This window comes from Hipposideros armiger, unplaced genomic scaffold, assembly GCF_001890085.2.
Source record: "Hipposideros armiger isolate ML-2016 unplaced genomic scaffold, ASM189008v1 scaffold_241, whole genome shotgun sequence".
NCBI classification, from domain to species: Eukaryota; Metazoa; Chordata; class Mammalia; order Chiroptera; family Hipposideridae; genus Hipposideros; species Hipposideros armiger.
Window position 1 is genome coordinate 2,529,794 of NW_017731591.1, and position 11,626 is coordinate 2,541,419.

At 36.8% G+C, this 11,626-nt stretch overlaps 1 pseudogene; it reads right to left on the reverse strand.

The window, feature by feature from the left end:
• Nucleotides 1-4,464: 4,464 nt before the first annotated feature.
• The window catches only part of LOC109389725 (complex I assembly factor TMEM126B, mitochondrial pseudogene), a 12,221-nt pseudogene continuing 5,059 nt past the window's right edge, over nt 4,465-11,626 (reverse strand).

Below are 11,626 nucleotides of genomic sequence, written 5' to 3' on the forward strand. Positions count from 1 at the left end.
ATATCTATAGTTATTTGAAAAGGCTATATACCGGAGGTGCCAAAGAAATGTACTCAAGTGGATCCTTTGGTCAGTGTTGCTCTAGCAGTAGTTCGCCGTCATCAGACGTGTCTGGACGCTGACACATCTTACCTAGTCCTTTATTAGTTGGCACGTGTTGCTCCTTGCTGTACTCCCTGCCACTCTCTACCTCTCTTGCATTGCTAGGGTTGACTCACCCACAGGTCTTTTGCACCTGGCCACTCGGACAGCTCAGCCGATTCTTTCAGCACTACCACAAAGGACAGCTCCAGCTTAAGGATTTTAGTGGCATCTCTGAGTCAGCCTAGCCTTGACCCTCTGGGAAGTGTCCTAGACAAGCAGCCTGCGTGGGTCACCGGACTCCCCTCTACCTGCCTTCATCTCCCTTCAGCTGAATCCGTAGGTAGCTCAAGTGTCACACTACCCAAATTGCAATAAAGGAAGGAAAGAATTCCAGCAAGTTTTCAGAGTACAATGGATCCTTGGAATACTTTGTAAAAAGTATATTTTGTAGAACAAAGTATCACCTTTGAATTTTTCTTTTTTAAAATAAGTTACATTATGGCACCTTTAGTTGAGCGTTATTTAGATTTCCTGTAAATCTAGTATATACTGAGATGCACACAATAGATTCAGTTCATGTGTCTTCTGATGAGCTATTCAAGATGGCAGTATCATATGGTGACATGACCTGTTCATTACAATGTAATGGAAGTTGGGAGCCACTATGCAAAGTAGAAAATTTCTCTTACAAGACATTTTCTTCAGAAGTTCAGATTTATACACCTATTAATTTCATCATTCACATCAAAGTAAATACTTCACTTTATGGCTTATGTAAGAATTGTGTAGCTTACTTATGTCCAATTTTCCCTGTTACTGAAGTGTGTTAGCATACTTAAAGAAAGAAATTAATTGCATATTATAAATATCTCATTGGAAAATAGTAGTTGCATTATTAATCGACACCATTTACATTCAACGAAACATGTTTAGAGCCAGATTCTATGAGTACTTCTTTGAATTTTACATGATCCTTGACATTGAGTATGATTAAAGATGGACCGAAGGGAGGGAAGGGTTGTTACATCACTTATGAGCAAGACACTTAACATCTTCTCGCTTGAATTCACAACATAATTCAGAGGAAACACTGTTGGCCTTGGTAATTAGGAAATTAATGGTGGCGAAGAGTCAGCTTTATCATAACATGTGATCTGACCCAACAGATAATGTGCCCCATCACGCCTCACATTCCCAGCATGTTCATTTCACCGAAGTGAGTAAGCACGGCCTTCTTGGTTGTAACCCAAGGTATGTGGCTTGAGACCATGGCATTGCTCTGTGATAATCCATTGAGATTGTGTATTTCAAAAGCATCAAATATTCTATAAAAAACAGAGTTGGTTGGCCAATGGGGAAACATATGCAGTTATTTATTTATTCATTCACAGCTTCTAGAGGCATAACTGGTGTTCTCAAAAGATTGGGAGGCGGAAGGAGGGTGTGAGAAACGCACGCCCGCTCCCGGTGTGAGCGTAGAAGTCATTACAGCACCATGTCCCCAGTGCTGCGGTGGCCTTTACATTCATTCCATGCTGGTTTCAGATTTTGACACTTGAGAAGTAGCTGTGTGAGTGGGACAAAATGATCTCGGCTAGCCCACACTTATCAGCACTAGAAACGTCTGCTTCTCCTCTGGCCTGCGTGGCTAACAGCCCAGCGTGGAGTACATGTTAGGGACTGCACTCGGTTCAAAGAAAGGAGACCTGTGTTTGACAGCTGAGATCAATTGCTCCTGCCTGGGAATTAACTGCAAGTTATTTCACAATGTATTTGCTTCAGGGAATTCTTTAGAAATTATTTTGCTTTTCTCTTCTGTTTTTGGTTGTTGGTGACTTTTCCCTGTATTTATGTGCTTACTATTTTATTTTACATCAGCTTATTGTTGGCTTTCTCAGACATGTACTTTACCAGTTGCCAGGTTCAGCTCCTGTGTTCTCCCACCAGCGTCTCGGCTCCAAATCTTGGATTCCTCACACACAGCCCTCCTCTTTACGCAGGCCAATCCGCACATCGTACTGATATCTTCATAAAAATAGGTTTGTGAATCTTTCCAATTTAGGTATTATTCATAAACCATAAACTTGACCTTTTTACAGTATACGATTCAGTGGTTTTTAAACTATTCACAAGCTTGCACACCGTCACCACTAGTCATTTCCAGGATATTTTCTGGGTCCATTACTAGCCACTCCACATTTTATTCTCCCTTCGCCCCTGAAAACCACGAATCTATACTCTGCCTCTATGGGTTTGGGACATTTTACATAACGAGAACAATATAATATATAGAGTTTCATGGCTGGTTTTCACATAGCACGATGCTTCAAGGTCCATCTGTGTTGTAGCAAGTGTCAGTAATCCATTCCTTTTTATCGACGAATAATACTTCATTGCGTGGATATACAACAGATTGTTTATTCATTCATCATCTGATGGACATTAGCGTCGTTTCGATTTTTTTACTATTATGAATAATGCTGTTCTGAACATTTGTGTACAACGTTTCGTGTTCACATGTTGTATTTCTCCTGAGTATATAACTACGATTGGAATGACTGGGTCATAAGGAAAGTTTATGGTGAACTTTTGGGGGAAATGAGCAATGTACTGCTTTTCAAAGTGGCTGCACCATTTTTCATTCCCACCAGCAATGCATGAGGGTTCTTACCTCTTCACATCCTTGCCAACACTTGTTATTGTGTGTTTTTATAGTCATCTTAGTGGATATGAAGTAGTATCTCATGATGGTTTTGATGTATATTTTCCTAATCACTAGTGATTTGAGCATCTTTTCAAGCTCTTGTCCACTTATATAAGTTTTTTGGAGAAATGTCTATTCAAATCCTTTGCCCATTTCAAATTTTTATTATTATTATTGAGTAAGAGTTCTTGATATAGTCCAGATATTAAATGTGAATACTCTGACATTGTTCTTTTTCTTCAAGATTATTTTAGCTAGTTGGAGTCCCTTGCACGATATGAATTTTAGTACCAACTTGTTAATTTCTGTAATAAAATTAGCTAGAATTTTGATAGGGATTTGCATAGAATCTGTAGATAAATTTGGACTATTTCTGCCTGAACAATATTGTCTTCTAACCCATGAACATAGGATGGTTTTCCATTTATTTAGGTCTTCTTTAATTTTTTCAATGGTGTTTTTAAATTTTCTGTGTACAAATCAAGCACGTACTTCTTTTAGTAAGTTTATTCTGAAATATTTTGTTTGATGTGGTTTTAAATGGGATTGTTTATTTCATTTTCAGATAGTTCATGACTAGTGTATAAAATATAACTGATTTTTATATTTTGACCTTGTATTCTATAACTTTGCTGAATTTGTTAATTAGATCTAATAGTTTATTTAATGGATTTCATAGGATTTTCTGTAGATAATATCATGTCATCTGCAAATTTAGATAGCTTAACTTCTTCCTTTTCAATTTGGATGTATTTTATTTAATTTCATTGCCTAATTGCCCTTGCTGGAACCTCAACTACAATGTTGAATAGAAATATCATAAGCAGACATCCTTGTCTTGTTTCTGACCTTACAAGAAAGGCTTTATTCTTTCAACAATAAGTATGATGTTACCTGGGGTTTTTGTTTTGTTTTGTTTTGTTATTGTTCAGGAACTTTATTAGGTTGAGGAAATGCATTTCTATTCCTTGTTCCTCTGTGTTTTTATCATTGAATGGCGCTGCATTTTGTCAAATGTTTTATGTGTCTATAAAATCATGTTTTTTTTCCCTTTATTATGTTAGTGTGTTATATCACATTGATTGATTTTCATATGTTGAACCAAACTTGCATGCCTTGCATAAGCCCCTTAGGTCATAGGTTCTTTTTCTATTTTGCTGGATTTGGTTTGTTAGTATTTTCTTGAAGGTTTTTGTGTCTACTTTCATAAGGGGTATTAATCTGTAATTTGCTTTACAGATTACACCGAGTAACACTTCTCTTGCCCAGTGTTTTAGTAACACTGGGTGTTGGGTATTATTACTTTGGTGTTACTGGTGTGTTAGAGTACTGCTGGCCTCATAAGCAGAGTTGGGAATGCGCCCTTCTCTTATATTTTCTTAGAGAATTTTATTAAAAATTTTGTAGAATTCACCAGTGTAACCATCTATTCATGGACTTCTGTGTAGGAAGTTCTTTATCACTAATTCAATTGTTTTACTTGTTACAGGTCTGTTTGCATTTTCTATTTATTCTTTTTTTAATTGAATTACTGAATATTTATGGAATACTTGCTATATGCTAGGCAAAAGGAGCAGAAACAATTGTCCAGAGTTTGTTTTCACTCTTTCAGCAATGGCTGAGTCCTCGCCATAAAAATAACTAGTCTGCCGATTTAGTATGCATTCATTCTTTGGTTAATCTTCATGTACAGTTTTCTCGAGCGTAGTTTCAAATATTGCATAATTTGTAGACCATTAAGTATTCCGAAGACCATCTGAAAGACTAGAGGAATCACCATTGCTTTTCTCTCTGTTTAACAAAGCATCAGCCAGTAAAGTAAGACCCTTCCTTTTGGTGTCAGTGCCAGGCATCCATTTTTCGAACAAGCGGAAGCGCCGGGAGGTAGAACACCACATACTATGCCCATCAGTGAGCTTCTCAGAACACAGCTCTCCTGGCTCATGTTACCTGAATACAAAGCATCTGTTACAAGGAGTGTATAAGCAACTACAGTCGGCAAAAAGGGCAGTGTCGTCAATGATGCATATGCATGTCTTCACAGCATCGTGTTCGCCTTGACGCAGTGTCTGAAAATAAAGTTCGTCAACGTTCCAGAGAAGCTAGCAGTGGTTCCAAAGGCCACTGTCCCATATATATTTAAAGTCTTTTCTAAAATGTTCAGGTATTTTCCTGTGATTTTGATGACCATTGGTCTTCTGAGTTTTGGATCTCCCAAGAAGGAATAAGCTAACCACGTGTGTATATTGCCATCTTGGCGATGGGCACTTCCCAGCTCCCACCTCCATCCCTCAGGTCAGCCCTCTGTTTATTTTTTGAAGCAGTTTTGTAGTTTATGCCTTCTTAGGAATTCATCTATTTCATTTAATAGGTTATCTAATTTGTTGACATAGAGTAACTCATAGCATTACCTTATAATTACTTTTTAATTGTAAATTTGATTGTAATCTCCCCTTTTATTGTATTTTGAATCTTCTCCATTTTTTTTTATGTTCAGTCTAGCTAAATTTTTCTCAATTTTCTTATCAAAGAAACAACTTTTGGTTTCATTGATTTTCTCTATATTTTTTCTTACTCATTTTCTCTCTGATCTTTATTATTTCTTCTCTTCTGCTAGCTTTAGGTTGTTTGTTCTTTTTTACAGTATCTTAAGGTGGTGGAAGTTGAGGTTATTGATTTGAAACATTTCTTCTTTTTTAATATAGGCATTTGCAATAATAAATTTCCCTCCAAGCACTGCTTTAGCTGCATCCTTTAAGTTTGAGCATATTGTGCCATGATTTTCATTCATCTCAGAGTAATTTTTGTTTTTCTTTCTTCTTTGGCTCCTTGGTTATATATTATGAATATTTACTTTCTAAATATTTAGAAATTTGTCAAATTTGCTTTTGATCTTGATTTCTAATTTCATTTCTTTGTGGTCAGAGAACATATTTTATCTGATCCCAGTCCTTTTAAATGTTTGCAATGTGTTTTATGATCTTTTGTAGTCTATATATAGTCCCTAGTCTATAATGTTTAGATAGCCTATAGGCCTTTTGTAGTCTAAAGTGGAAAATGTTTCCATTTGAACTTGAGAACAATATGCATCCTGTAATTTTATAGTTGAATGTTTAATAGATGTTTGTTGGTTCAGTTAATTTATAGTATTGTTAAAATCTTCTATTTCATTGTTGATCTTCAGTCTAATTTACTTTTCACTCTTGAAAGAGGGATATTGAAGTCTTGAGCTATTATTTTTGAATTGTCTCTTTCTCCTTTCGGTTCTGCCAGTGTTCCCTCATTTATTTTGGGTTTCTATTGTTAAGTGCATATATGTTTACAATTATTATATTTTCTTTGTGAATTGGCTATTTTTTTAATTATAAAATTTCCTTCTATGTCTATTTCTAGTAACACTTTTGGCTTAAAGTATTGAAGTATTGAAGTCTGATATTATAATAGTAATATAAATCCAGCTCTCTTTGGTTACTGTTTGTATGGTATTTATTTTTTCCTTTCTTTTACTTTTGATCTATTGTGCCTTTGAACCTAAAGCATTTCCTTTAGACAGCATGGAGTTGCATCATGTATTTCTTAATCTCTTCTGCAAATGTACACCTTTTAATTGAATTGTTCATTCTATTTACATTTAATGTTATTGGCAATGTATGGTTTATATCTGGCTTTTTATTAATTATTTTTTATGTGTATTATGTCTTTTTTGTTTGTGACTCTTTTTATTTATCTATTTCTGTTGACATCCCTGCAGTCTAGGCCTTTACCTGGCAGTCATGCGACAGAATACCCTACTTGGTTTAGGCAAATGTTGCCAGTACAGCATGGAATCCTGGTGATGTCAGATTTTCCAATATATCAAAAGAACTAGAAATTTCAGATTTTTTTTGTATTTTTGCATTTTAAAAAAATTTTTGAATCTAATTAAAATTTTTAAAAACATTACGCACCAAACAAACTATATCTGCTAGGCAAGCAGAGTCAAAGAGAAGCCATTTATTACCTGTGTTTTCCAAATTTGGAGGGTCTCAGGACCAATTCAAGGCTAGCATGCTTGTTTTTATATGTTCTTTCCACTCTTACACAAATCCTGCCTACCTACCAGACAGTGTGAAATAACAATAGTAAAAGCTTTCTTGTATTAAACACTTTACAGTATAGTGGGTACATTCATATCACTAACTATTTTTATCCTTATTTCAGTTGTCAGGTGGAATATGTGAAAATTTTATGAGACAACAATTAAATACTCCAAGAGCTTCCAAATGTTAGAGCTTTTTGTACCAAATGTAAGGATGGGGAAATATTGTGTTGTCGGTAAGGTCATGACGTATTTTTTCTATGTTTTTCATTGCAAAAATGTGTCACGGCTTTTCCGACAACAACAGATGTTCTGATTGAGACTTTGTGATGAAAGCGAAGAGTGTTGGAGCAACAGTCAAATAGCTTGGCCTTTGCTTGTCTACAACTAATTTAGCGGGTGCTTTTGGAGTTTCCCACTCTCAGAGACTTCTCTTTTCTCTTTCACAAAGTACCACGTCTTCCCTTGACGTCTGTAAAAGTCCCATTTTGCAGGTCAATGTTATCTGGCTTTGACCGACGCTATGGAATTATGGGATCCATATAAGAAGAATTTCACAGTCAGTCCAGAATGTGCAACAATGAACAATGCAGGATGCCTGTCATGTACTGTTCCTAAAAGCAACACCGCCTCTGATGTACAAGCTACCGCAGAGACATTTCTAGCATAAGGGTCGCACGCCCCCCTTTTCACCCCAGCACATTCCGCTTCATCATACAGCGCCCTTATTTTTAGCATTATGCCATCAGTGAAGCTAATGCGTGACCTGGTACGTACACCTCTACGTGCTCTCTTTAACAATGGCTCCTTTGTATCCCAGTGGCATGTTAAGCACCTGTGAGACTTTAGGTGTTCCTTGATATTTTAACTCAAATTGCCATGATTATCTGTGCATATGAAAGTCTTGTAACCCTTCACCTAAGCCTTGCTCTTTTTCTGCTCCCACTTGTTTTCTATCATCCTGTGGATATAAAAGGATTGCAATTGAAATGCTATAAAATGTTCTTACTGCAAGTGCCCGAGTGAGCAAATCTGGTTAGCTCTCAAATGATAGCTATCCATCCTGTCTTTCAAAGCACTGGATGTGTTTTGAAATTTTCACATTTGATTTATAAACAGAAAGTCTCCCTTGACTTTATCCTCCTGTTTTCTACACTTTTTTTTTCTTTCTAAAGAATGAAAAATAACAGCTGAGAAATGTAGCCTAGAATGAAAATATCAGAGACAGAAGCAGACTGAGTAAAAAACGCACGTACCATTCCCCTTGAAATAACAGTAATGTCTTATTGGATCTGACAAAATTCAATGAATTTCTAATTGAAGGCTGTTTTTTCCATTCCTGACTCAAGGCACCCTGCCCCCAACAGTAGCGGGAGTGACTCATAGTTTCCTCAGAAGGCATGGCACCGCGATTGGGTCCGTGATGGATTTCCTCCCCCCCTTGACTTGAAATATTCTTGCCTCTGTCTTTCTGTCAACCCTAGAATAGCATTTTGATTTGTAATTTTATACCGATTTTAATTTGCTTCATTATTTTCTTGGAACCATTGAAGAAATACGTCAAACAGAAGCACATTTGACAAGAAGCAGAAAGCGGCATTTCATCGACACCAGAAATGCTGGGCTTTCCTTCTGTTGGCGCTTTTAATGATTCTCTGCCAATCTACTTTGTATCATCTGAGGTAAAAGGAACACATAGAATGTGACTGGAAAACATCTTGATGAGGAGTGCAGCTGTGTACCTACGAGAACAAGTGACTTCTGATCTTCTGGGTACCTCAGCACTAAGAGCATTTCAGTAGGTTTTCTTTAGGGCTCTCGTGTGCTGAGGGAGTTGGTAGTGTGCCTTGAACCTGCTGCCTGTACAGTGAGCTTGTTATGTCAGAGAAAAGCTTGCACACCCCACAACACTTTGGAAAATTGTGTATTAGGTAATTATTTGGAAAATTGCTTGTATGAAAAGGAGTTGAATAAAAACATGTTTTCTCAGCAATACATTTCCTTCTTGAAAGCCTTTGCCCTTCATTTAAAGATAACAGAACATCTCAAGTAATCCTTACATATCAGTATTTTCCTGAGGGGTGAAATTTGGAAGGTTCTAAATGAATGATGCATATCTGGTATAGTGTTAGCACTTAACAAGCAATTATTGAATGGATGTATGAAAACTACTTTGAAAAATGGAGGGTTTCATGACATGTGAAGACACTATTTTTTTTAAGCTCAAGGTAAAAGTAAAGAATGAATTTTGTGCAGTATTCTGGTTGTCATCTCTTTCTGAGTACATGACAGTGTTGTACTTTCCCGCAAAGTGAGGCCAAACCAATTTCTGTGGCCAAAGAAACATGGGGGGCTTAAAAACTAGTGCTTAGTTCCTTGTTTCCCCTCCCACTCTTGTTAGTTTTTAGAAATGTTTGTTGAAACGCTTTCATCCACCTGAATTACTATGTTAAGCAAACACCGCCAACCAGCATGAGACATAAAGTGTGAATGAAAAATAAATGGCTTTAAGACCCTGGTTTAGGTGTTAACATTGGACTATAACCTAGCTTTTCTGGAGGAGACAAGCCTCTTAGCCATCACCCAGTTTGTTACAAAGACCTACAGGACACCCGGCATCCCAGTGAGCCAGGAGGCAATCCACCCTGGGCCCTCCTGCCATCTGTGTGATGCAGTACTCATGTTTCTCTGTGTCAGAGCTGATAGGACCCACATGGTTGAGTCCTTGCAAATAACAAAAATGCTGCTTTCTGGAATATTTATGCCTTGTAGTACAAACACACACTTTTAGGACAAGGAACATAGTTTTTTTAAAATGCACTAAATTTTTTCCCAAAGCTGAGAGAAACCAGGGTTTTCAGATGAGCTGAACATAAACCAAGTATTTTAGGTTCTCCTGGATTTTTGGTTGTTTGTCTTTGTGTGTTTCTGTGTATGTGTGTGAGAGGGAGATTATTTTCATGAGTCTGTTGTGCTCACTGATATAATAATAACTAAAATTAAAATGAGGTCAAATACTGTTAAGAACGTAACAAAAATATAAGCACTACATGTTAGAGCCTGTGAGGTTGGACCAAAATTGTACTTTCAGGCAAATACATAGCTTTAAACAAAATTGTATCATATAACATACTATAAATAAGTAAATCAATGTTCAACTTGAAAACTTAGAAAATATAATAAATCAAAGCTATCTGTATGAATCAGGAAAACAATGCAAAAAAGCATTAAATAATACAAAACCAGGAAGTGGATAAATCTAAGAGCTATTACTTAAAAACAAGACATAGAAACTGCTCAAAATCTCACACAGAAAAAAACATAAGGAAAGCACATACACTGAATTAGTAATTATAAGTCTATGTTATTAGTAATTGTAAAGGGGTTATATAAGTACAGAAGAAATTAAAATGTTAGAGAATTGGATGATTTTTTTTTGGCAATGCAAATTAAGCTAACTGAAGTAAAAAAAAAAAATGAAGTAAAATAACTTCCCTTCCCAAAAAACCCCATAAAACTTATCATAGCTATTCCCCTTGAGATGACACTGCGCTGCCATCTTAATGGATAAACTTCAAATTAATAGCAAATGTGTAATTTTTATGTAACAAAATTGTATCAGAACACATAAATAGAGGGAAAAACCTTCTTTATGAAGCAGCATAATGTGAAAGTGGCCAGTGCAGGGTCTGACACACTGAGCACATCTGGGGCTGGTGGTGACGCCGGCAGCGGTGCTGAACTGTTCATGGACTAGAAGGGCAGAGCTGTGGTCCAAGTGTCTGTGAGTCCCTGGCATTTATAAGTCGCACCCTAATCCCCATGGTGATGGGTTTAGGAGGTGAGGCATTTGGGTGTTGCTTAGGCCCTGAGGGTGGAGCCCTCATGAATGGGATCAGTGCTCTTATAAGGGACCCCACAGAGAACTGCTCACCCCTTCCGCCATGTGAGGACATGGCGAGAGGGTTCCTATAGTACAGGACGGGAGAATATGTTGGGATACTCTCAACTGGCCTATTTTTAGCCTATTAGGAGTTGTCTTATATAATAGTAATGTTTGCAGATCAAGACTCAGAATGCTGGGATCCAAGTTCTAGAATTATCAGGATGAGCATCCTTAAGTCATTCAGCCTGTGGGACGCTTGGGAGTCTCCATCTATAAACTACGGGCTAGATTAACAATTTACCTTTGAAGATGTGGACTGTCTTTCTATCGTGACATAGAGATTCACTTTTTACAGTAATATCTCAGGGTGTTAATGGTGATACCAATAAATGAACAGACGAAAACAACTGAACATTTCGTGAATTTCCAATTCGTAGATAGTAAACACTCTGATGTTTAAAGTCATTCTATGTGATCTTGATGTGTCAATTCACCTGTTTGACAGTAAATATTGGTTTTGAAAAGGTCATTCCTTTTCAAGGTGTTTTTTGAGGCATAGTCCCTACTTATCCACATGTCTTAAAATATGGTAGAAACTCAAATTATACTTACTGATTGGAGGAAAAAGTCTCAAAGTATAGGTTACTGACAATTTAAATAGTTGTAATAAACATATTAAAACTTGGGTTTAAAATGAATAGTCTGACAGCCCTTTTCCTAAGTGAATGCTATTGGGGTTGTTGGAAAAGTCATGACACATGTTTGCGACAGATGGCACTAGTTCATTTTTGGAAGTACTAGAGTCATGTGCATCTACGTTACTCCTATGTCATTTGACAGCTGACACTTCTAGCTTCATTCTAAAAAAAAAAAA